Source organism: Saimiri boliviensis, chromosome 10 (assembly GCF_048565385.1).
Source record: "Saimiri boliviensis isolate mSaiBol1 chromosome 10, mSaiBol1.pri, whole genome shotgun sequence".
NCBI classification, from domain to species: Eukaryota; Metazoa; Chordata; class Mammalia; order Primates; family Cebidae; genus Saimiri; species Saimiri boliviensis.
Window position 1 is genome coordinate 290,313 of NC_133458.1, and position 27,581 is coordinate 317,893.

At 43.4% G+C, this 27,581-nt stretch overlaps 1 pseudogene; it reads right to left on the reverse strand.

The window, feature by feature from the left end:
• Positions 1–19,018: 19,018 nt before the first annotated feature.
• LOC101032388 (transcription factor BTF3 homolog 4 pseudogene) lies at positions 19,019–19,587 on the reverse strand (annotated as a pseudogene).
• Between the last annotated feature and the right edge of the window lie 7,994 nt (positions 19,588–27,581).

Here is a 27,581-nt window from a genome sequence, read left to right on the forward strand (position 1 = left end):
ATTTCTTCCTGGAATGGAGACACAGTGGCAGAACTCCAGCTCCTTACAGCCACCTTGGACAATAAGATCTTGGCAGTGGGAGCCCTGCATGACAATATGACAGGATGTGAGGGCCTGGATCCCTGATGCTAGGACTCTTTATGCCGATCTTGGGATATTACAGAGAAACAAAGGTCTATGTTATTTAATTCTCTATGGCTTTCTGTTACTTAGGGCAAAATATCCTCAAATTGTTTATAAAGATGACACATGGATTAATTTAAAGGACATCTAACACATGACAACACTTGGTAAGTGCCAGATGAGTGACATAAATCATACGTAGCAGGCAGAGTCCCGTAAGTTCCTTGAAGATTTAATCAGAGAGGAAAAATGAGTTTCACCTTCAAAGATTGATAGCATATACAAATGCAAAAAAGGAATGAATGTAGCAATGAGCAGAGGTTTAAAAAACTAAAGCCAAGTTCATTTTCAGGAAGCTGACCAAACTGGTGGAACCTATGAAAGCATTCTGGGGAAGAATAATCAAAAACAGGACTACAGGAGCTGGCTGGTGTATGATTGGAGAGGCCCTGAAATAAACCAAAATGACTGGATTATATTTGTTGAAAACATATAGACAAAGAATGAAGCTGAGAATATCTATTATGAGAACTGAAGTCACCCAAGGACTGATCAAAGCCATGAAATACAGTCCAACTTACCTTATATTAGTGGTTTTCCATTAAAGGATTTTCAGTTCCTGAAATGGAAAAATTGCTCAAAAAAATAATGAGAAAAACTTAGCTAGTGAAACCTATCACCTTAGAGGAATTGAAAATCCAAGCCAGAAATGTTGATGCTCTAAACATTTTAAAATCCTTCCAGCAGGTTTTATTATTACAGTGTAAGACGGAAAAGGCATTTGCCACCAAGTGTGGCTCTTCTTTAAGAAGGAAGAGGGGCAGCCTAGCATGCAAGATGAACAAATCTCTACTTATAAATTCTGCTACTGGAGATAACTCTGAAAAACAGGGCCAGAAGGAAGCCAACTGTCTACATAGGATGTGGTAAAGCATTTCTACACATCAGTATCCTGCAGATATTTACATTTTTTTAACCTGTTAGGAAGAAGTGGCAGGTTTGTTGTGAAAAAGAAAGAGAGAAAGAGAGAGAGAGAGAGAGAAAGAAGAAAGGAAAGAAAGAGAGAAAGAAAGAAAAGAAAAAAGAAAGGAAGGAAAAGAAAGAGAAGAAAGAAAGAAAGAAAAGAAAAAAAAGAAAGAAAGAAAAGAAAGAAAGAAAGAAAGACTGGTATATGTGAAAGGGCCTATTCTGGAAATCATCACTTTAACAATTTCATCATTTCAACTAATTATATTGTTTTCTTTCTCTTAAATGACTGCATTACTACTTTATACCTAGACCTGTGGGTGTTTGTGTATTGTGGTGTATGTGTGTATAAAGGAATAACAGAGACAACTTTTATTCTCATGGAATTCTTGACAAATATAAAAACATTTATTTAGGTTATAAAAGGAATCTACTTTTGAGCTTCATTGTGAAGAGAGCTGAATTTTGAGGCAAACATAAACACTGTGTCTTAAACTCATTGCTAATTCCTTCAACAAACCTAACAAGAGCCTTAAGTTGAGACAAAAAGTCCATGTCCACCAAAATTCTCCCCAACTTTCATTTTATAAAATGGAACTGAGTGCAGAGCTGTCTAGTTAGACTCCATTTTCCAGATTCCCTTGCAGTTAGGTGTGGCCATTTACGAAGCATATGCCAGCCAAAATGAGCAGAAGTGACATGCACAGTGTTGGCATGTGGGTCTTAGTGCTGCCTGTGCATCGTTCCCTCTAACCCAGCTGACGGCTTTGTTAGTATGTTCTCACACTGCTATAAGGAAATACCTGAGACTGGGTAATTTACAAGGGAAAGAGGTTTAATTGACTCATCATTGCATAGCTGGGAGGCCTCAGGAAATTTACAATCATGGTAGACAGTGAAGGGGAAGCAGGTGTGTCTAACATGGTGGCGGGAGAGAGAGCACAGGGAAACTGCCATTTTTAAACCATCAAGAACTCATGAGAACTCTCTCACTATCATGAGAACAACATGGGGGAAACTGCTCAATTCGAGATGAGATTTGGGTGAGGACACAGAGCCAAACCATACCATGGCTGCGTAACGTATCAATTCCATGCTTCCTGTTGTTGAGCCTCTCAATGATTCCCACTTGGCCTTCTAAGATCTTGCTGACCAGTGTGGGGGAGGGAGGAAGATTTCTTCCCAGGGGTAGGCAGTTCCAGGCTTCTCTTATTACACCTACCACATGGGAAAAGAGACACATTTAAACGGCTGGGCCTGCAAAGACCTCTTAACTGAATCAGACACTCAACCTTACCCTTCAGTGCGTAGGGGTCTTCAGAATCATGGCAATCTCCCTCCTCCTGCTGGGAGAAGTACTAGAGGCCACAAAATGGGAAGGTCCAACACAACAGAAAGTGGCTTAATTTTCTGAGTAGTAGTCAATTTTTTTCACAAATAAATTCAACCAACATTATGTTCTATGTTCTCTAGGTGCTGTGTTGAATACTGACAATGTATGTATGCAGTCAAGCTCAAGGAAGCTCAGAAGAGTAGGAAAGACAGATCACGACACTGTCATAAACCCAAGAGAAAAAGAATGCACATGGTGTGGACATAGTTCAAGGTAATGTCTTAGGTAGCATGAGCCAATGGATTTCTGATGATAATCCTGAATCCACCTGTTTTGAGGGATAAATAAGTGTTTGCTTGGTGGGCAGTGGTGAGGGACTCACTCCTGCGGTGTGAGATGTGAACCCACTAACTTTGAAGGATACTGGATTGCTGAGCTGTTTGGGTTTTACATGATGATGATTAGAAGCTGTTGTAGGGTTGAGACGAAGGAGACATAGGATAGGAATGTTGGTTTTGAAGGCAGACTGTGGTGGCAGAAGGAGTTAGAACCTAATAAACCAGAGTCAGGAGCCCCACTAGGAATTCAGTGAGAGGAGGCATATTGGTCTCTGAGATCAGACGGCAGAGGTACAGAACTAGGATCCAGTCTGGAGACAGAAGTGGCAGAACTCGGCGCTTGTCTGCAGACTAACTGAGGAGAGAGATGGATCTGGGACAACTCCAGCTTTCTGGCTCAAGTGACCTCCAGGCTGTGATGCCAGTAACAAACGCAGGGAATCCACTTGCACATTTAGTTTTGAATGAGGTAGAACTGGACATGCTGGTGAATGCACAAATAGCAGCAGTTGTAAGACACATGTGGTCTCTGCCTGGTGCGGTATGTATATCACCTTCACAGCTATTGCATCGCAGGTATGTTATTGTCTTTGCTTTGTAGATGGAGAGACTGATGAGGATGGGTAATGTGTCCAGGCAGAACTGAATGTAAACACAGACTGCTGAGCTCCAGAGCCTGCACTCCCAATCACTACACACAGCACCTCTATCATACACAGGCAAGACTTCAGGTGAAAGACATGAGCCCAGCTCAGGTTCTAAAGTCACTGAGTTATAAATGGTCACTACAGTCACAGGAGTGCATAAAACTTATTCTGAGGCCAACCAGCTGTTAGTGAGCACCTGCCTATGTACAGGGAAGGTCTTGAGTTGCCACTGAAGATTCAGAGCCATGACACACAACTTTCCTTCACATAGTTCCAATTGAACGACTTGATTTGGGGAAAACAGACAGGAAAACAACAATCATATTATAGCATGATAGTGCCAAAATAAAATGTTTATATATCTCAAAGAAACAGGTAAAAGGAATGTATAGGGAATTAGTTTAGAATAAGGAGAAGAGGGAATTCCAGAAACGCTGACACTTTAGGAGATAGTGGGAAAACAGGCCACATAAAAAGTGATTAAGTAAACTGGTCCAAGGCAAAGAGGGGGAGCCAAGGGTGAATGGCAAAAGATGCCAACACAGGAGCACCTTGAGCAGGGCTGGCCCCATGCCAAAAGCCACCGAGAAGCAGGCTGACCAAGGCTGACCCTTGAGATTGGACAACCCGGAGTCCACAGTGGAACTTGCCCACATGGTTTTTGTGGCATGTCAAAGAAGCCAGCAGAACTGCAGTGGAGAGAGAATAAGGTGTGCGATGAGGAAGAGATGGCAGTGAGCCTCGCTTACTCTTCAGAAAGCTTTGTGGAGACGCTAAGGAGAGAGCTTGAGAAGCATTTAGGTTGAGAATGCATTTGAGAATGTTTTACGTTTATATGAGTTGTTTTTTTTCCTCCTGGAATATGACAGATTTGGGCATATTACCAGTCTATGCTAAAGAGCTAACAGAGAAAGAAATGTTGAAGTCTTAAGAGAAAAGGGTAAATAGATGGAGAGGGTCACAGAGGAAACGGGGAGGTTATGAGTAAGTCAAGATCTCCTGCTGAAGCTGAGCACTCTTAATCTTCTGTAGTTCTTTGGAGGACTCAATGAGCCAGACACCTGTAAGTCCTATAAACGTATAACCCTTATGAAAATTCTAAAAATGTGAAAATAAAGAAGCTTAAAAAAAAAGGTACTCTTTCAAGTTTAATATCTGTTGATCTCTTCAGTGGTTTCTACTGCCAATAAGTTGGAGTAGGTTAGCATAGGTAACAAATAGCAGTTTAAGTCTAAATCAGCTTCTTTCTTGAGAGTTTCATTCTTGTTGCCCAGGCTGGAGTGCAATAGCGTGATCTCAGCTCATCTCAACCTCTGCTTCCCAAGTTCAAGTGATTCTCCTGCCTCAGCCTCCTGAGTAGCTGGGATTACAAGCATGTGCCATCATGCTCAACTAATTTTGTATTTTTTTTTAGTAGAGACAGGGTTTCTCCATGTTGGTCAGGTTGGTCTCGAACTCCCGACTTCAGGTGATCCACCCACCTTGGCCTCCCAAAGTGCTGGGATTACAGGCATGATCCACCACACCCAGTTTAGCTATGCTTTTAAAAACTCAAAAGCAAATGAAACATTTATGAAACTCCTGTTTCAAAAATAAATTCTTGCTCACTGTGTTCCTCCTAGAACCCCTTTTTAGAGGAGAGCAACCTGGACAACCCCTACCCACAGAATGCAACTTAGGAGGAGAAGGGTTGTCAGAAGATGTCAGTGACCCTGGCACTGAAAGGAGAGTCAGAATCTGCCCTACTGTGCCAAATAACCTCCTCTGAATTAGATCTGCTGAAAAGCACTTGTGTTTCATTCAATTTTCCTAACATAAATCTGTCAGGAGATCTGTTCTCATTTCACTTCAGACCATATGGTTTAGATATAGACTCCTGCTTTTCTTCTACCTTTCCATCTAAATATGATTCTATTTTTACTCAAGGGAAAATGCACTCGTAATCAAAGTGTGTCTGCTTTAAAGATGCAGTTCATTGCCAAAGAGATTCCCTGGGTGGTCTCACCCTTCCAGTGATGTATTCATTGCCTGCCGGTGTAGAAATGTGGGATTTCTACTGAGGTCTCTGATCTCACCAATGTTAGTTTGAGTCAGACTTTATGAGTTATTTCTTTTAAACAATTAGAGAACAGGAGGTCTTTGGTTAACAAAACAAAATATTCGGACAACCTGCTTTATTGGATTTATGTTAATATCTTTGTTTTCTGGTTCAGCCATACAGTATTTACATCAGCAAAAATGTTATTTTTTCAACTCAACAGAAATGTCCTGCCTTCTCTGCCTTTGCATGTTTTCAGAGTAAGTTCAAGGTAATACATAAATAAGTTTTAGCTTTGTTTTTTTCATTATCAAATCTAAATTTTGAACTCAATTTCATCAAAGTTAGATGTAGAATATTTCAATATGGCAATTTCTTTAGTTATGAAACAAGACTTCGTGGTCTTTATTATGATTAAATTTTATAACATCATTAAGTTTCCTTCTCTTTAAATGAAGACTCATTTGCTTAGCAATCCAATAATGGGTGCCTTAGGAAGTGTTTAGGATTAGCCAGTTTTAAGGAAAAGCAACTGAAATTTTCACCCCAAATTGGCAGGAAAGAAGTTACTTAAAATATTAAATATGGCTTTTTGACCAATTTTTCCTGAAGTATAGATTTTTTTTAATGTAGAAAAGCAATTTATTCCATTTTAAGCACTTACACAGTTAGTCATGGAGAGTAACAGGCCTGCTGGTGAAACAGGTCACCCAAAATGGAGATAGCACCAAGTTAGTGGTCAAGGACTAACTCCTAAAAAAAAAAAGAGAGAGAGAGAGAAAAGCAACTTTTATCAAGGATTAATTTAAGTTTTAAAGCAAATACAATCTCAACTTGATAGTCTACCTGTGGTATAACTGTCAGGTAAAATATACATCTTTACAACTTGGTGGTCCCAAGCTAAACAAACAAACAAAAAAAACCATTTCACAGAAAGGAAAGAAACAACATGAAAACAGCTCAAGAAATACACCATCAAGCAAAAATATTTAGGGAAAGAGGAACGTTTAGTTTTGACTTAACTGAAGAAACCAAGAGGAAACTGGTCTACATATTGAAAATGTGCATCCTGCAAAGTCAGGTGTCAATATTTGAGGAAGAATCCATATGACTTGAATCTCCCTTATTTCCTGAATAAAAGTGACATCTTTCAGTATTTATTCTTCGTGGCTCACACACCTACTTCATTTGGCTCTATTCCTTACTCACTCTAGCCTTTACTTAAATGAGTCTGAAAAACCTGGGGATATAGCATAAGAAAAATAATCACACACAGAATGGGAAAAAAATTTTGCAATCTCCCCATCTGACAAAGCGCTAATATCCAGAATCTACAAAGAACTGAAACAGATTTACAAGAAAAAAACAAACAAACCCATCCAAAAGTGGGTGAAGGATATGAACAGACACTTTTCAAAAGAAGACATATGAAGCCAACAAACATATGAAAAAATGCTCATCATCATCACTGGTCATTACAGAAATGCAAATCACATTGAGATACCATCTCATGCCAGTTAGAAAGGTGATCTTTAAAAAATCTGGAAACAGGCCAGGCACGGTGGCTCACACCTGTAATCCCAGCACTTTGGGAGGCTGAGGCAGGCAGATCACGAGGTCAAGAGATTGAGACCATCCTGGCCAACATGGTGAAACCCCATCTCTACTAAAATACAAAAATTAGCTAGGTATGGTGGCGCATGCCTGTAGTCCCAGCTACTCGGGAGGCTGAGACAGGAGAATTGCTTGAACCCAGGAGGCAGAGGTTGCAGTTAGCCGAGATTGTGCCACTGCACTCCAGCCTAGTGCCTGGCGACAGAGCAAGACTTTGTCTCAAAAAAAAAAAAAAAAAAAAAAAAAAATCTGGAGACAACAGATGCTGGAGAGGATGTGGAGAAATAGGAACAATTTCACACTGTTGATGGGAGTGTAAATTAGTTCAACCATTGTGGAAGACAGTGTGGTGATTCCTCAAGGATCTAGAAATAGAGATTCCATTATACCCAGCAATCCCATTACTGGGTATATACCCAAAGGACTATAAATCATTCTATTATAAAGACACGTGCACATGCATGTTCATTGCAGCACTGTTTACAATAGCAAAGACCTGGAACCAACCCAAATGACTATCAATGATAGACTGGGCAAAGAAAATGTGGCACATATACACCATGGAATACTATGCAGCCATAAAAAATGATGAGTTCGTGTCCTTTGTAGGGACATGGCTGAACCTGGAAACCTGCATTCTCAGCAAACTGACACAAGAACAGAAAATCAAACACCACATGTTCTTACTCACAGGCAGGTGTTGAACAATGAGAATACTTGGACACAAAGAGGGGAGCATCACACACTGGGGTCTGTTGGGGGGACTATGGGAGGGATAGTGGGAGGGAGGGTGGGGGAGGGATAACGTGGGCAGAAATATCAGGTATAGGTGATGGGGGGATGGTGGCAGCAAACTACCTTGGCATGAATGTACCTATGCAACAATCTTGTATAATCTGCCCATGTACCCCAGAATCTAAAGTACAACAAAAAAAGAAAAAAGAAAAAAATCACACATAATATTCCCCTTTCTGTAGCTACTTTAGACCTGGCTTTGTTACTAGAAAATTCCTGAAGAATTGCTTGTAGCAACCTTGCATCAAGCAAGGCTATCGGTGCCATTTTTCCAACAGCCTGTGCTTACTTTGTGTTTCTGTGTCACATTTTGATAATTCCCATAATATTCCAATCTTTTTCATTATTATTACAAATGTTATGGTAATCTGTGATGGTTGGTCTTTAATGTTACTATTATAATGATTTTGAGGTACCATGAACCATGCCCATATGAGACGGCCAACTTAATAAATGTTGTATGTTCCAACGGCCCCACCAACCAACCTTTTCTTCATCTCTCTCCCTCTCCTTGGGCCTCCCTATTTCCTGAGACTCAGCAATATTTAAATTTGGCAAGTTAGTAGCCCTACAATGGCCTCTAAGTGCTCACATGAAAGAAAAAGCCATACCTCTCTCACTCTAAATCAAAAGCTAGAAATGATTAAGCTTAGTGAGGAAGCCATGTTAAAAGCCATGACAGACTGAAAGTGAAGACTTATGAAAAAGGGTTAGCCACGTTGTGAATGCAAAGGAAGTGTTCTTGAAAGAAAGCAAAAGTACTGCTCCAGTGAACAAAGAAACGATAAGAAAGCAAAACAGCCTAGTCCAGAGGTGATAGGCCAAACTCTCTTCAATTCTGTGAAATCTAAGCGAGGAAAGGAAGCTGCAGCAGAAAGGTTGGAAGCTTGCAGAGGTTGGTTCATGCGGTTTGAGTAAAGAAGCCATCTTCAAAACATAAAAGTGCAAAGCAAAGCTGTAGTAAGTTATCCAGAAGATGTAGCTAAGATCAGTGATGAAGGAGGCTACACTAGATAACAGATTTTCAATGTAGATGAAACAGACTTCTTTTGGAACAAGATGCCATCTGGGACTTTCATAGCTATAGAGGAGAAGCCAATGTCTGGCTTCACAGCTTCAAAGGACAGGCTGACTCTTGTGAGGGGCTAATGCAGCTGGTGAGTTCATGTTGAAGTTAATGCTCACTTACTATTCCAAAAATAACTAGGGCCTTTAGGAATGATACTAAATCTACTCTACCTGTGCTCTATAAATGGAACAACAAAGCCTGGATGGTAGCACATCTGTATACAGCATGGTTTACTGAATATTTTAAGTCCACTGTTGAGACCTACTGCCCCAAAAAAATTCCTTTCAAAATATTACTGCTCATTGACAATGCACCTGGTCACCCAAGAGTTCTGATGGAGAATGAATGTTGTTCTTCTGCCAGCTGACACAACAACCATTCTTCAGTCCAAGGAGTAATCTAAACTTTTGAGTCTTATCATTCAAGAGATACATTTCATAAGTCTATAACATAGATAGTAATTCCTAAGCAAGATCTTGGCAAAGTAAATTGAAAACCTTTCAGAAAAAAAATTCATCACTCTAGATGTCATTAAGAACATTTGGGATTCACAAGAGGAGGTCAAAATATCAACATTCACAGGAGTTTGGAAGAAGTTGATTTCAACTCTCATGGAGGACTATGAGGGATTCAAAACTTTAGCAGAGGAAGGAACCACAGATATGGTGGAAATAGCAAGAGAACCAGAGTTAGAAGTGGAGCATGAAGATGGGACTGAGTTGCTGCAATCTCATCATCAAATTTACCTGGATAAAAAGATGCTTCTTATGAGTAAGTAAAGAAAATGACTTCTTAAGATGGAATCTACTCCATGTGAAAATGCTGTGAACATTGTTGAAATGACAACAGAAGATTCTGAATATTAAATAAACCTAGCTGATAAAGCAGCAGCAGGGGTTAGGAGGTTGATTCTAATTTTGAAAGAAGTTCTACTGTGGATAAAATGTCATCAAACAGCATCATGATAGAGAAATGTTTTGTGAAAGGAAGAGTCAATCAATGCAGCAACTTCATTGTTTTATTTTAAGAAATTGCCACAACCATCCCCAGCCTTCAGCAACCCCCACCCTGATCAGTCAGCAGCCATCAACATCAAGGCAAGACTCCTTCATTAGCAAAGAGATTTCAACTTGCTGACAGCTCAGATATCATTAGCATTTTTAGCAATAGTCTTTTAATTAAGGTATGTACAATGTTTCTTAGACATAAAGCCAGTGCACACCTAAAAGACTACAATATAGCATAAAAATAACTTTTATGTGCATTAGAAAACCAAAAAACTTGTGCAACTTGCTTTATTGTGATCTTCATTTTATTACGGTGGTCCGGAACTAGATCTGCAATATCTCTAAGGTATGCTGTATGAAAAAAACCTCAAATATCTAACAGGACTTCTCACCAGCTATCTGTAAAATTAGGATTGCTTATTTTTTCAGTTACCCAACTATGAGTAAATTTTATAGCCAACAGATGAAGCTATAATATATTCCTACAAAGAAAACTGAAAACAAAGCCCTTGAGGGTGGTAAAAACTTTTAAATCATTATGACCTTTGCCAACTGAAGAGCAATCAGGATGCACAATATTTTGTCATTATCAAAGTTTGTGCCTCAATCACGACTGTTTTGATGGGTAATTTTTGACAGGACACACACAGACAGAAAGGTGCTAAGTGCAGGCGGCGGTTCCTCCAGGGACACAACTCCTCATAGTGTGGGCCAGGGGCAGCTAAGTGTTCACACGAGGGACCCGGACAGCTCAAAAAGGAAAAAGCTCAAGTCACATGACCTGCTTCAAACTTGAACTCATGAGTAACTCTGAAATACATTATAATTCCCTGCATTCTTGAACGACAAGTTTGCAAATGTTAGGAAAATAGAATTTCTTCTGTCTGGAAAACAAAATAATAAATCCTGCTCCTACAGGTCAATCCACCCACAGGAAATTCGGAAGCATGTTCTTCTGGCTTGGTGTGTAGGAGCTTCTGGTTTAGCTGAGGATTCCAGGAAAATACTGCTTTTCAAGGACTCCCAATTATTCAAGAAGAAGGAAAAGTCAAGGCCCAAGAACAAAATGCAGCCTGCCAGGCTCGCCTCAGGTGTGGGGGCGTTTCAGATGCTGGCCCAATGCCGTGTCCATCAAACAGCATCATGATAGATGTCCAGCCTGCGGTCTGCCACATAGGGGAGAGGGAGGAGACTCTGCGCAGCCGGAAACGGAGCTGTGGCCACAAAGCCTGAAAGCTGAAGTGTTTGCTTTTCAGTAGAAGTTGCATTGCACACAGGACCGGCTGATTTGTGAGAGAGGTTTCCTAAGATGTGAAATCACCAAGATCAAGGAAAAGCTTTAAAGCATCACACACCAGTGTTACGCTCATGTGATCCTCAGAGCAACCTGTCAGTGATGCTGATTGTCCATGTGTTTCTGCTCACACGATCCTCATGGCAGCCTTGTCAGTGACGCTATGATTTTCTTCACCCTCCAGTGAGGTCCGGGGCCCTCTGAAGACTGCGTCACCTGTGCAGAGTGACAGGAAGGATGAGGCGGTACTGGGATGGAACCCAGCTTATGCCCTCCATCACTGCTTTCACTGACAAAGCCCGGGTGTGTGGAGAGAGAAGCCTGGAAATGGCTGTGGCCTTGCAAGCTAGGTGTTTTCCCCATCGCCAACTCTGTCAACTCCTGTATCCCGGGACAACCTTGATAAAGGATCAGAGCCTCCCAAATTACAGCCAGTACCGTGGGAAGGGTGTGGTGGAGGAGCAAGTGGTGTTGTGAGTCGTCTTTGCCACAGGAGACGTGGACTGCGCCCTTTCACTTGGGAGGTGGAATGGAGCTGCTCATGTTCCCTCAAAGTTCACCCTAGGATGCAACAGCGCTATCCAGGAACAGGCCCAGCAGGAACGCCCAGGGCCTGGACCTCTCCAGGCACACCTTTTGGATGCCCTGTGGACGTCGGCACTCACTCGTGCTCCCTGGCCTCCTGGTCTACCCATGGCATGCATGTGGCGTCTGAACTGAGCTTGGGCTGTAGAAACAAAGAGAGAAAATTTGAAATCATTTGAAGTATCTCCCTGTACTGGGAATATGTGGCCCTGAGCTTGTGAGAGGAACAGAAGCTGTAAGTGGGAGGAAGACCCTGAGGAGGGGTGAAGGCAACGACCTGTACATGAGCCCTTCAGGAGAGGATCGTTTCTTCATTACCGTTATAACACTTCCAATTGACACATTGCAATTGCGTTACATTTCTGAGGTAGGATTTCATGTTACAATATATATACAACATGGAATGATTGAATGGAGCTAGTTAACATCACTTCAAATACTTGATCGTCATTTCGTGGTGAAAGCATTTGAAGTTAAGAGAATTGCTCTCCTATCAGTTTTGAAACATATGCAGGCATCCCTTGGTATCCATCGGAGATTGGTTCCAGGATTTCTGAGATACCAAAATCTTACACTCCAGTCCTGCAGTTGGCCCTGTGGAATCCACAAATACCAAAAGTCAGATCTCCACATGCACGGGTTTCACATCCCTCAAGTACCGTTAACGCCAGTCTGTGTTTGTCTGTGGACGAGGAACCTGCCCGTGCAGACCCAACTGTGTGGACCTGTGCAGCTCAAGCCACATTATTCACAGGTCAGCTGGCATTAGCTACAGTCACCCTGCTGTGCAGTAGATCACTAGAACGTATTCCTCCTAACCAAAGCTTTGCAGCCTTTGACTAACATCTCCCCATCCCCCTTCCCTCTCCCCCTGCCCCAGCCCCTGGTAACCACCATCCCACCCTCTGCTTCTATGAGTTCAGCCCTCTCCGATTCCACGAGTGAGGTCATGCAGTATTTGCCTCTCTGTGCCTGAGTTATTTAAGTAAATGTCCTCCAAGTTCATCCATGTTGTAATCAGTGACAGAATTTTCTCCTTTTTAAGGCTGAATAATATTCCATCATTTGATACCACATTTATTTTAGCCATTTGTCCACTGATGGACACAGGGTGCTTCCACATCTTGACTATTGTGAGTAGTGCTGCAGTAAACATGGGGGTGCAGGTATCTGTGTGACATACTGATTCCATTTCATTTGGCTGTAAACCCAGTGGTAGGATTGCCAGAAACTCTGGTAGTACTATTTTTAGTGTTTTGGGAAACCTCACACCATTGTCCATAATGGCTGAACTAATTTACGTTTTCTCTAACAGGGTGCAAGGATTCCCTTTTCACCACATCCCCACCAACATTTATGTTTTGTCTTTTTGAGAATAACCATTCCAACAGGTGTGATGTGATAGCTCATTATGATTTTGATTTGCATTTCTCTAATGATTAGTCACATTGAGCATTTTTTTATGAACCTGTTGGCCACATGTATGTCTTCTTTTGAAAAATGACTATTCAGGTCTTTTGCCCATTTTCAAAATCAGGTTGTTTTCTTGCTGTTGGGTTGTTTGAGTTCCTTATGTATTTTGGGCATTAACCTCTCATTCGATGTATGGTTTGTAACCATACATGCTATGGGTTCTCAATTTAATGAGGAGGAAATAATTTCAATTGAACCAACATCTCTTACTAATTTGTATCAAGAATAAGGATGCTTTGTCTGAAATAGTTGAATCACTTTCTTAATGTCATTTTAGTATTAAACACCAAATTTGTGATTGAAGAAAAGGTGTTGAAGGAAAGGGGGCATGTATTTTGACTTTCACCTGTGACTTCGAAACAATGACACTCTGAGTACTCAGTGGGTGGGAAGTGCTGTCCTGCCCACAGCCCCTCAGCATTCCCCTCAGGACGCACCTTGCTCAGCAACCCCAACTTTCCACCTGCATCTCTGGTGGGGCCTTGTTGCCCCAGAAGCAGCCAGTGGCAGGTGAGAGAGGGTGGTGAGTGGCTTGGCATTCATGGCCCTCAGAGGGATGGTACTGGGGCACATTTTACATCATTTCCCAGAGAGGCTGGCAAGAGTGAACCCAGCTGCCACTCAGCGACTTATTGAGGCACCCTCCCCAAGCCCCTCGATCAGAGATAGTGCCAGCAGCCCAGGTCACAGGGTCCCCAGCAGTGGCCTGGGTGCCCTCCATGTGATTCGCCCTTCAAATGCTTGGCCAATGGCATCACGGAGGCATGAGCCCAGGAGGGAAGTGTCTCGAGGAGCAGGTGTCTTGGCAGCTGTTATTGACCGAGTGATCCCAAGAGCCACCATCATTTGTGACATAGAAAGAAACTGCAGTTTCCTGCTGACAGAACCAAGAGCAGTGTCTTTAAGCAATAGTGTCTGCAGCTTTTTCAAGGCATATTTCTGTTTGGCTTTCAGTTTTGTAGCATTTTGCTGTCCCTTGAAGCCACATGAAACGTGTAAAGTTTACAAGAAAATCCACCAACTGGCTAGAGGAATCCAAGTTAAATGTTAGAGTTCTCAGTCTTTCTCCAATGAACTCAAGTGTACAAAATTATGGGCTTCTATGTGAAGGCGTTTTCCTGTGACAACAAAAGTGTGTGTCTGAAAATACTGAGAAAATGAATGCACTTAACGTGAACAAACCTTAAGTATGTAACTCGATGATTTTATGTGCACAACACACACAGTACACATCACATACAAAACACACACCACACACTACACACATACACAACCACACACACCATATAGCAAACGCACCACAGATATACCACATACAACACACACCCCCACACCCCCACACTCCCCACAACACATACATACACACACCACACACATACACACCACACATAACACATACACACCACACACACCAAATAGTATACACCACGCAGACATATCACAGACTACACACACCCCCACAGACCACACACAACACACACACATACACACCACACATACACATACACACCACACACACACCAAATAGTATACACCACACAGACACATCACAGACTACATACACCACACACACAGACCACACACACACACACATCACTAGCATACCCACCACACATACCACACACTACACACACACACCACACATACACCACACACCACATATACACACACCACACATGCCACATAGCATACACACCACACAGACATACCACACACTACACACACCACACCCTACACATACACCACACACAGACCACACACATACACCACATACATACCACATAGCATACACACCAGACATACCACATACTATGCAACACACACACAAAACACACCACACATATACACACTACACACACACCACACACACTATACAACACAAATATACACATACTACACACACCACAGATACCACTCACTACACACACATATCACACCCCACAGACACACCACACACATACACACACACCACACACCACACACCATATAACATACATGCCACACATATACACAATATACATCACACATATACATACTACATATGCCAAAGGCATACACACACACTCCACATAGCATACACACCACACAGATATAACACATGCTACACACACACACCACACACACCCTGACACACACAAGCCACACCCTCATGATCAACATATAGAACATTTCTGACACCCAGAAATAGTCTGCAGTACCTCTTCCCAATCATCACCCCAGCCCCAGAGATAATCACTGTTCTGACTACTACCACAACAGAGACATTGTGTCTGCCCTCACACCCTCTGTGACTGGGCTCCTGCTTTGAAGACTTACGTGTCTGGCTTCCCTCCAGTTCATTATGTCTGTGATATCACCATGTTGTTGTTCTGTGTGCATCTGTTCTCTTCTGCCACAAAGGAACCCAAGATATGACCACAGCACAGGCTAACTGTCTACTGTTCCGTCAATGCATGTCTGGGTTGTTTGTACTTATTGGGTACTATGAATAAAATATAAGATCACTATTACATGTATATGCTGGTGGACACACACACACACATTTGTCTTGGGCTTGTACCTAGCAGGGGAATCTTTAGGTCATCAGTACATATGTCTAGTTTTTAGTACCTACTGCCAAATGGTTTTCCAAAATGATTGAACATATTTATGCCCTGATCAACAATGTGAGTGTAGTTGCTCCATATCATTGCCAAGACTGTACATGATCAGCCTTTCTGATCTTAGCCACTACACTGAGTGTCTAAGGCACTTCCCCAACAAATAATAAGAAATCATTTCATTGTGCACATGTGTATATTCTTATAGGCACATTGGTATCCTCTTTTGATACTACCTAAAAAACAGATGTTTTTAATTCAAAATAAAATAGTATTTAATAATATTATACCATAAACAAAGATAGTCTTTAGAAACCACAATGTTCTAAGTTAAACACATGAAGCACATCTGATACTACTAGATTGGCTATTTTAAAGTGAATTTAAAAGGAAACAGACATCAAAAATCTCTGGGCTGACACTGGGTGTTCTACAGGAACTGGCCTGGGTCCAGTTGGAAACCTCAGGCAAGAAAAATGTGAGAAAAACAAGGAATTGTGGGTTCGTCAGAATCCATGGAGTCTGGGACACCCCATCTGGAACTCCAGGTAATTTTATGTTCAGAAACTACAGACCCAGAGCCCGTGCCTTTCTAGAGAAATGGGTGCAGCTCAGGAGGATGGCTGAGATACAGGGGCCACAGTGGGAAGTTTATTCCAGATGAAATCATTCACCTATGGGCACATTGAAGAAAAGGAATCCTGAGTGCCTACAAAACCATGCAATACATTTTTCGATTGGTATACAGATTGATTTTAGACAGAATGACTCCAAAATTATAGCCTCTCCAAGGGAATTTCTACAGCATGCTACTATTATTTTGAATCTACTAATATTTGATTTCTTACCTTTTTCATGTGAAGAGTCTGAAAACCAACTTTCTTACAAATTAAATCCTCAGCTGAGCCTGGGGCCTCTGTAACAACTAACTCAGATTTTGACCTTGCTCACACCCCTGAGCTTATAAAAGCAAGGGGAGAAGGACTCCTCAACAGACAGGTGTCTCCTGGCCACTCCATAAACACGGCCTGCAGTACCAACAATACTGACCCCGACAACATGCAACTCTGCACGACTCCTTTCTGGGAAAACTTACTGTCCTTTGTCCCTGCCTTAGAGTTGTTGAAAGCTTTAAAATGCAGCATCAGGGAAATGACTCATCAGAAGGGAGAAGAAATGGGAACATTATAAAAAAAAAAAAACTGGCAAATGGAAAATCTTAAAAGTCCTTTTCATATGTATTAACAAAAGGCTTTGGCCATCCGAACAGGTAACTTTATCTGCCAAGAATACAATTTGGACCGACCAGTGAGTTTTATATTATTGTACCTGGCACAGGGCTACAATTAGAGAACAGAGCCAGCAATCTCTGCATCTGTCTGTTTGGTTATTACATCCATATATATGTATGTTGTTTACATGTTACAGCATTCTACCTCTGGATGCTATTATTAGAAATATTAAAAGAGCTCTATTTTACTGGCCTAAAGAAAAAAGTGCTTATATAAATTATTTTCTCAGAAGCAAAGGAATTAACCCAAATCATTTTCAAGGTGACAAAACTTGAGTAATCATTTTGTTTTCATTTTTCAGAGAGTCTTACTCTGTTGCTCAGGCTGAAGTGCAGTGGTGTGATCATAGCTCACTGCAACCTCAGTCTTCTGGGCTCAAACAATCTTCTCACCTCAGCCTCCCAAGTAGCTGGGACTGCAGGTGTGCACCACCACACCCAGCTAATTTTTAATGTTTTTTGTAGAGACAGGGCTCTCACTATGTTGGCCAGGCTGATCTCAAACTCCTGACCCCAAGCAATCCTTTGGCCTTCCAAAGTGCTGGGATTGCAGGCATGAGCCACCATGCCCAGTGAGTCATTTTTAATAAATGAGAATACTGACAATTTAGTAGAAATGGATATTCTTCTACCTAGTTGTAATGGTCAAATAAGCTTACATAATTTCTATTACAAAATTTGTCAACAAGAAAAACATCCTGAAATGACAAGGAGTTATGTCTGCCTACAAAGTTTCCAAAATACTTTTGAAAATTTGAAACCCTAAAATTATACCAATTTAAATTAAATAACAGTTATTAAGTATCTAGATCATGCCCAGAGATAAGATAAACTATTAAAACATTAAGTTTAATGTTTCATAAAATAAACTAAAGCTTAAGTGTTTTTTGGCATATTATGGAGGAGCTGGAGCTGCCTGGGTCTGCCCGTAAGCGTGTCCCGTGCTGCGGAGGCACATGCCACTTAATAACTACGGCATCATGTACTTCCTAATTTACAGCGGATATGAATGTCACTAAGGATTAAGAACTTGAATTAACATGTGCAATTAAAACCACTAGAAATAAAGATGAAGCAAACAACTGTATATGAAAAATGTGCAGAAAAAAATAGGATGTGCTTTTAATGAGAAAAAAATATACGAGGTCTGTGTTTAAGGAAAAAAAGAGATTTTGTCCTAAAGCAAGATAACGGACTGTTCCAGAATAAAGAAGAAAATGAGTAAGACAAAAATTTAATGTGTATAGAAAGTTGTAGAAGGTTAGAATTTGGCTTTCTCTCTGCTAAAAAGAGTTCTCTTGGAGTTGGTCTGCTCTTGATTATGAAAAGCTTTTTGGCCTTTTAAGCAATTGGCCTAGGAAACAATGATTTTATGTTTTACTGGATTAATTTCTTATGCTTCATGTTGTCTGTTATTAGGTCTTTGATTGTTTAAGAAAATAGTCTTTTCAATACTAAAAAAAGTTAAGTTTTTTTTTTTAATGCAAAGTTTTTTTTATTTCTATGGGGAGGGAGTAGGATAAATAGAACTGTTTTCCAATTTGCTCTCCACTGTATACACACATACCTACACACATACATAAACATACATATACCAAAAATACCCCAAACAAAGAAACAAAAAAACCAGGAATCAAAAACCAAAACACCCTCAAACTGCACCAATACTTCATATTTTGACCAAAAAAAAATATCCTGGGAGGAAGTGCAAAATGCAAAATCAAATGACCAAAAAATGCTGAACAGCATTATTAATATACAAAATATTTATATTACTGAACTAGTAACTAGTAACAGGTGATGTTCTCCGTGCCTGTAAAACTTTGGAACCACATAGCTGATTTGTTAAACCTAGTCCATGCCAGCTTCCAAAAACCAAAATTTTAGCTAGCTTCATTCTTTGATGCCTCATCAAAATTTTCTACAAGATCTGGAACATCATCATCCTCCTCATCAATGTCTTCTGGTTTTGGTGCTTTACTGTCTAAGACTTGCCATGGGAACTGTTCAGCTAACTTCCTAAGGCTTGCTACGCTGTCAGCACCAAGCTGACTTAATATTCCAGGAAGCATTTCTGTGATCAGGTTGGCTTCTGTATGACCAGTAATTGCAAAGGTGTTAGCAGAAAGGGAATCTTGGACTTTGAGATTGTTGAAATGAATAACTGTCCCATCATCTTTCATCGTGTTCACCTCTTCAATACCAGCTCTATTATTCACAGCCAGTTTTTTTTAGAGAACTCTGAAGCTTTTTGTTATCAGCTGTAGCTGTTCTATGTACCACCTTCTTCTTTCTGCGAGCTGTACCCTTGCCCCCTATCCGGACCTGAGCCTGAAGTTTGGCTCACTTTTCTTGATTCATGCTGTTGGTAAATCTGAAGCAGGGAGGGTCCTCCAACACCAGCACGCGGCAAGAGAAAGAGCAAGTTCATTTTTTTTCTTACAACTACGCAGCTTTCTGTATTTGCCTTTAAAACCTTTTGGCAGTCTGGCATTTTTCCACAGTGGCCTGTGGTCCTGCCTGAGTGTCTTAAGCCACTTGACATTTTTGACAGCATCCCCAAATCACTGTCACATAGAATCTTAGGTTAGACTTACATGGATATATATTTTTCATAAGAATGTTTTAAAAATCACATGAAATTTCTAAAAATCTGATATGCTCTGGTATAACATTAGTCATAACTCTGATTATGTTCTTAAAATGTGGTATGTCACCCAATCAACAAAATTTTCTTGTCAGTTGCTTGATACAACATTACAGGAGAGTCATGAGAAGAACTCTAACAAGTACTTGTTTTTGATAACTTTAAGATCATACTATTGAATAAGGATTTCCAGAACTTTAATGATAAACTGATGGATTCATTAAACTGCTAAGCAATGATTGAACAAAACAAAATTGAGTACCATTAATTATATGGTACTGAATCAACTATTAGAATAATTATAACTTTCATGACTTGTTTGAAACGTTGTTGGCTCTTCAATGTCTTATTTTTCAGATTTAAGGAAACCTCTTTTTTATTAATCTGTCTACAACTTGCAGTCGTTTGATAAACTATGCTTTTGTTAAAACAAAAAAAAAAAGTGGAATATGTATCTTTTTCTCCCAAACCCTGCTAACTGAAGCTGGATGACTTTAAACTTAAGAAAAATCCCTGCAGCAGACCACGGATGGACAAGGTCCATGCCTGCTGCCATGTCACTCAGGGTTCACCAGAACAGCTGATGACCTCACCAGGGACGTGCCAGCTGCAAACCAGGGAGGTCTGTCAGATCTCACCTGCCATCTGCATTCTACCATATCAAGATGCTTCAAACTCAAATCTGGAATCTTCCTGACAGTGGTTCTCTGGACTCAACCACTAAGATCATCATTCGCTCCAAATAACCTTAACCTTCGTTTTTCTTGTTTTCATAAAACAATGTCTTGAATTCCCTTCAAGCAATACAATCTGAAATGAACACTTTATCCTCAGTGGTACTCTAAAGTAAACATTCTTGACACCTTTACAGGTTAGTAAGGAGGAATTTGTGCTCTTATTGATCTAAAAAAAAAAATTGTTTCTACATTAATAAATTAGAAAGTGTTACCCAAAATTTAAAGGCTCTTAGGAAAACAAACACGAGGCTCTCATCAAACAGGTGCTGCGTCCTCCACTGGTGGATTTCACCGGTTAAGTCTCAGCTCATTGGGGTCTCCACTCCGGGGAATTGGTCAGTCCTTGGCTATGGCTTCTTACTGTCATGGCACTTTTATCCCTAGTGTATTGTATCTGCTCAGGGATTTCAGTGCCTTCCAGCAGGCACTCACACATCCCATGCTTGCCATCAGGATCAGACAACACGGAGAGACGACGACCCGACCCCCAAGCCTTCAACGCCCAGGCAACAGTGTGACTGCGGACAGTGAATCCTCCACGGGTCGCTCCCTCCCAGGGACTGTGCCATCGTGCCTGCTGAGAGCAGCTGCACTGCCGGGTCACCCTCCTGGTTTGCTGAGACTTGTTAAATTAAAACATTGGGCCTCGGTTTACATTTTTAACAGCTAAAAGTTTTAAAAATGAATTTCCTTACTCAATAAGGTCATCCTGGAAATAAGCTGACATCATAACAGTCCTCATGGGATCACTGAGTTCCAATCGGTGAGGGTTTGGTAAAAATGGAACAGAATGGGCTCGACGGGTTGAGAACGGTACAGTGTTGGCCTCCCTCCTGCTCTGCCACTTACTAGCTGTGCAGCTGGGCAAGGCCCTGGAGCTTTCTGCATGCAGGGTCTACATTTTCAGAAGTCCACAGTTCATGGCTGAAGTGCTGGCTTTCCAGAGGGACCTGGGCCTCCAGGGGCAAAAGGGCAGTGACGTCATCTTCTGTTCTCATTCTGCCCAACGGCTTTTCGCAACAACGTCCATGGGCATTTCCACAGTGCTCTGCTCTCCAACCCAGCCCCAATCACATTTGGTTTTATGTTCACAGGAGCCTTAGAGACAGGCGCAACGGACATTGTCACCATTGCAAAGGAGAAGTGACAACAGTTTCCTGGCCAGGCAGAGCTGATGATGAGTCTTTGTCCCAGAGCAGGGGTGAGACCTCCTGGAAAATGGGAGCACCACATTCTCTCCCCCACTGGCAGTTCCAGCGTCTGCCACTCCACATTCTCCTCTGCAGCGTCTTCGGGCTGCTCCCTCAGGAGAGACTCTTGTTTCCTCATCCCTTACACCTGGGCAGGACTCGCAGTTCTGACTGAGGGCCAGAGGTTTGATGCTGACTGCTGCAGGCACAGCCCTGACCTGGCCTGCAGCTGATGTCACTTGGCTTCGGGAGCCACCAAACGTGAGCAGCACAGCCACACTGGTCCCACACACGTGGGCAGCCCCAGCCACACAGGGAGCCCATGTGGAGAGACAGAGAGGCCACGCAACTAGAAAAGTTGCCAAGATTTCCACTCTAAGGTCCAGCTGAGAGTGCGGCCGCTGGGCCAGACGGGCTGGGGTGAGTCCTGCCCACGGAGTGGCACAGCTTTGCTTCACCCCACACCTGCACTCATGACTCCCCACCTCGAAGTGAAGAGAAGGTGGCATTCGCCTCCCATGGGGGTAAACGCTTTCACACCCAGACAGTGAAGCACCTGGAACAGGTGGCTTCCTTGCAGCTGCACCCACCCTTACTGTTCCCAGGCTGCATCTGGACACAGAGGCGTGTGAGCCTGCAATGAAGGTCTTAGACTCTGTGACCCGAGTTCACCTGGAAGCTCTCAGCCTTTGTGACTGTGGCCAGGGCTAGGGTCACCTCAAGGCCCTGTTTCATCCGGACGCTTTCAGGCCTGAGAGTCAGCTGAGGTAGGTGTAGCATTGATGGCGCTCTCCACGCAGCTGCAAGACATTTGACCTCATTCGGGACCTGCATCGGCTTTGCTGCTGTGGAACAAATCAGGATTTAGCAGCTTCAAACACGCATTTTATTTTTGTGTGTCGGAAACAAAATTGTGTGTGTCAGAAACTTGGTAAGTGTTCAAAAGCAGTTCCCACGTGATCATTCATGTTGCTGTGGCCAGCCCCAGGTTGGACGCCATGTGGCCCAGGCACACACACACCTGGCCAGGGGCTCACGTCTCTGCTCAGCCCCTCAGCATGGCAGGCTCCCTATTGAGGGTCCCAGGTGAATTGGGTGGAGGGCCCATGACAGTCTCACTTTTAATAAGTAGAAACTTATGGAATTGACTTTTAAGGATGAATTAGCAGACAATTTAAAAATAAAGCTAATAAAATAATTTAAAAATAAAAATCAGTTTATGAACTTTAACTTCAAAAATAAATAACAGGTCTGGCAGGGTGGCTCACACCTGTAATCCTAGCACTTTGGGAGGCCAAAGCAGGTGGATCACCTGAGGTCAGGAGTTTGAGACCAGCCTGGCCAACATGGTGAAATCCCATCTTTACTAAAGATACAAAAATTAGCCAGATGTGGTGGCACAGCTACTTGGTAGCCCAGCTACTCAGGAGACTGAGGCAGGAGAATCGCTTGAATTTGGGAGATGGAGATTGCAGTGAGCCGAGATCATGCCACTGTACTCCAGCCTGGGCAACAGAGTGAGGCTTTGACTCAAAAAATAAATAAATAACAATTTCATTGGCTTTGTGAAATTTCCCATGACATTTCTTCTTCCTCTGAAACTCGCTGTTAAGTGGGTCACTTCACTGGAATTATGATTTTACAAGTATGTAGCTGGTGGGGAAGGGAACAGAAGCAATTGATATGGGTGGGTGCAGTCGTGGAAGGGGTGATTTGTGGTATTGCTAAGGAGAGAATGGCCTGCAAAGAAAGATGGGGAAGAATCCCACGGCGGGAAATGGCTCCTGAGGAGTCACTGTGTGGGGAGCGAGCTGTTCTTACTTGGTGTGAGCAGTGTCTAGATTGGATGTTGACAAAAATGAGTAATTTAGAGTCGATGTCAGGAAAAGTCTGTCACCACAAGGCTGTTCCTGCACCAAGAGGTGTGGCTCTGGGAAGCCTCTTAGGGGGACGCCAAGCCCGGCTTCCCGAGGGTCCCCGGCCACACCCACAGCAAAGCCCAGAGCCCACCTCTGTGATCTTAGGCTGGTGACTCAGAACACTCCATTTTTCCAGTTTCTCAGGAATTAAATTCCTAGATTGCATTAAAATAGTATGTTCAAAGGAGCATTTCATGAACAGAAGTGTAAGGAAATGGAAATATCAGAAGGAATATTCTCTTGTTCAAAGCAGCATGTGAGGCTGTGAAGCGGGAGAACTGCACCGGGTTTCGGTGGGTGTCCAGTCTCTAGTCTGCAATCTGGCTGAGCAGCTCCGATGACCCCCCGGAAACCAGGTGGTTTGCTCCACACCGGCTTGTCCTTTCGCGTTTCTGTACACTTCAGTAATAAAATCAATGACTTAAAAATAATAATAATCATTTTCTTCCATTAAAAAAAATGAGTCCACAATGTCTGCCCAGTGGCTAGGCTGAACTTTGTCTCCAAGGGAGCAAATGACATTTTGTTAAGGCAGGTGTCCCCAAACTACGCGGCCCCCTGAGGCCATCTATCCGGCCCCCCGCCGCACTTCAGGAAGGGGCACCTCTTTCATTGGTGGTCAGTGAGAGGAGCACAGTATGTGGCAGCCCTCCGACAGTCTGAGGGACAGTGAACTGGCCCCCTGTGTAAAAAGTTTGGGGACGCCTGTGTTAAGGCATAACAATTGTCTCTGAGAACTGATGTTTTCTTCTAGTGAAAACAAAGATCTCGGAATCACAGAGTCGGGGAGACCTGCTCCCCCACGGCAGGTGGAGGCACCGAGCCTGTTGGTTGCAGGTGCCAGGCTGGGCACCATCATCTGCTCCCTCCCTGCTCATCTGTAAGCATTTGCCCAAAGTCTGCTGTGACAGTCAGCTCCTCTCTGGGATCCAGAGCTTCATGCTGGGCAGTGAGAGGGCAGAGATGAACCTGGGCTGGCTGCTGAGTCATTGAGAGAAGCTTGACTGTCATCACGGCACCTCATGCTGGGATGAAGGAGCAAAGAACCCTGCATGGACACAGCAGCCAGCCCTGGCTTCTCCAGCTGACCACGAGGCCTTCAGCAGGCATGCTGCCACCTGCACACGGAGGCACGGGCTCTGAGCTCCACGCAGCTGTGGACGTGCGGTGGTGCTTATGAAAACGCCGCTGCCACAAGGTTCCAGGGAATAAGTCCCGCGTGGACCCACCTCACATAAGCTGCACACAACAGCACCAGGCAACAAAACAAATTACCTTTCCCAACACTCTCTGCCCCACACGATGGAGTGGGGAAATCAACACGGGTAAAGCTGATCGTCCCCTCTGCATTTTGCTTTTGAGTATCCTCTTCATGTTCCTCACATTCTATTTGTCTTATCACAGCATCTTTTATGATCTGGAGGGAGGGTATACTGCATAAAGAAAATCAAAGTAGAACATAAATGCAGAGGAATGAAACACTTTAATACAGCTACAGTGCCCAAATTATAAGAACATTCTTCAGGAGAAATGTGGGCTGATTTGAGGGCTTACCAGATCTTCATTTTCTGCCATTACACAGTTCGGTGCCAGCAAGCAGCATCGTGTGGAAAGCACCCCCTTAGGCACCCCTGGGGCAAGAGAGACGCAGGTCCAAGGCCCTGCACTCCGCAAGTCTGCAACCTAGCTGAGGCGCAGACACACAAAACAGTCAGAGGTCACAAAAGTCAGCCTGTGGTTGCCCGTCAGAATGAGCAGCACGAGCACCAGTCACAGTCCTGGGCCAAGTGATCCATCGCCCACATTCCCACACTGCCCTGGTTGCAGTTTTGAAATAAAGGCACGGCTGTGCCAGGCGGCGGAGATGGTCTCATGACCAAGAGGTGGGGCGAGGCAGCCCTGTGCCCTCGGGTTTTCTGGATCTTCATTCAAGGAGTAGTTCCACAAGTGTCGGCCACTGTAAAACTCTCTGGTCACCCCCTTAGGAACTGTACACTTTACTGTGTGTGACTTAAGCCTCAACTTAAAAATCAAAGAGGAAAATTATTTTAACTACAGCCAGGCACACGTTTAGTTGAGTCTGGAAACTTCTGTGTTTCTGGCACACCAAGCATCATCTGGCACATAGAATTATTGTGTAGTGGAGAAGACTGCTAAAGACAGAAGATTCGAAAGTACATCACGACTTGCTTCTTGATGGAAAAGCATCGACAGTTGACCCTTGGTGGGTTTTAACCTTCTTCCAGTAGAAGCATGCACATCCCTGGTGCCTCACACAGTTCGAGGCTCTGAGAGGAGCACTGTGCCTGTGGATGTTGTATCCTAGAGTCCTACACAAATCTCAGCAGAAATATGGGGGACAAAATGTCCCAGCTCTTCTCAGCGAGACACGTACATGTGTGCGTGTGTGATGGTTAATTTTAGGCGTCGACTTGACTGGTTGGAACACCTGCATAGCTGGTGAAGCCCGATTTCTGGGTGTCTCTGGGAAGATGGGTGCGTGGGTGGGTGGACGGAGCAGGGCAGATGTGCCCTCACCATGGGCCAGCGCTGCCCAGTCGGCTGGAGACGCAGATGGAACACAAAGGTGGAGGGAGAATTCTCTCTCTTCCAGAGCCGGGACACTGCTTCTGCCCATGGGTGTCAGAGGTCCAGGCTCTCCGGCCTTTGGACCCCAGAGCTTGGGGATTTGCCCTGGTAGCCCCCGGACTCCCAGGCCCTCAGCCTAGGACTGAGAATTACACCATGGGACCCTCGGCTCCTGGGCCTTTGGACTGAATTGCACCACCAGCCTCCCAGGCGCTCCAGCCGGCAGACGCGGCAGCCTCTGTAACTGTGAGAGCCAGTTTACTCCCCCAGTAAACCCCCTCTCACATGCCCATATCTGCACCCTGTCCTGTGGCTCTGGCTCTGGAGAACTCTGACTAACACACTGTGATGGCTTTTCCTAGAACGTTCTGCTGGTCCCCAGTGTCAGTGCCCCCAAGACAGGAAGTTATTCAGAGTTCCTGGTAACTGGCTTGGTCCCCGGCACAGTACACGTGCTCTAAAATACATCCATATTTATCACATTTAATATAAATAGAGATTACAGAAAAAGTTAAATGGAAAAATATATTTCCACGGGTATGCATTATTCTATTAAAGACTTCAGAAGTAACAAGTACCTTTCATGAAACTGAGCTCCATTGAAAGTAAAGTCACAGAAAAATTCTGAGGTTGACAAATTTACCCTGAGAATCTCTATCCCTGGCCCCCCTTTTTTGTGGCTCATTCGCCCTCATTTCCCCACCCCACTGCCCTCTGTTCTCCCATGGGAAGGGCTCCCCTCTGCAGAGGCAAGTGCGCTGAAACGCTGACCACAGCCCTGGGCTAGATGCTCCATCTGTGATGATGGAATTCCAGGCACGTCTGTGGAGTCTGAAAGGACTGAGGAATGGGGGTGATCAGGGCAGCCACGTGGTCAGCAGGTCACACAGCCTTTGGAAGAGACAGGGCCCCACTGCCGGAGGTGGCCAGGCTCAGGGTCTAAGCCTGACCTCAGCTCCGGGCGGTGGGGCCTTTAAGCCCTCCCTGTCAGACAGCAGACTCCTCCTGGCTTTCCTAGGACTGGGCTGTTACACATGTCCCAGGTCTTGGCAATGTTTAGACAGCAACTTTCCTGGAAAAGTAATCTTTTGATGAGTGAGCCGTCACTGTAATACCTTTCTCCTTCAGATGAGGAACCGATCCTCTGGGGTGAGGACGGAATCCCACAGTGCAGGCAAGACACAGCCCTGACCACAGGAGTGCTCCTGATTCCAGTTGTGCAAACATTCCAGGGCTTCTGTCTTCTAAAGACACAAAAAAAGAAACTGTAAGTGGTTTTATTTCTGGTTTTGACAGCATAGGGGGATAGGAGGTAAAACGCCTCAT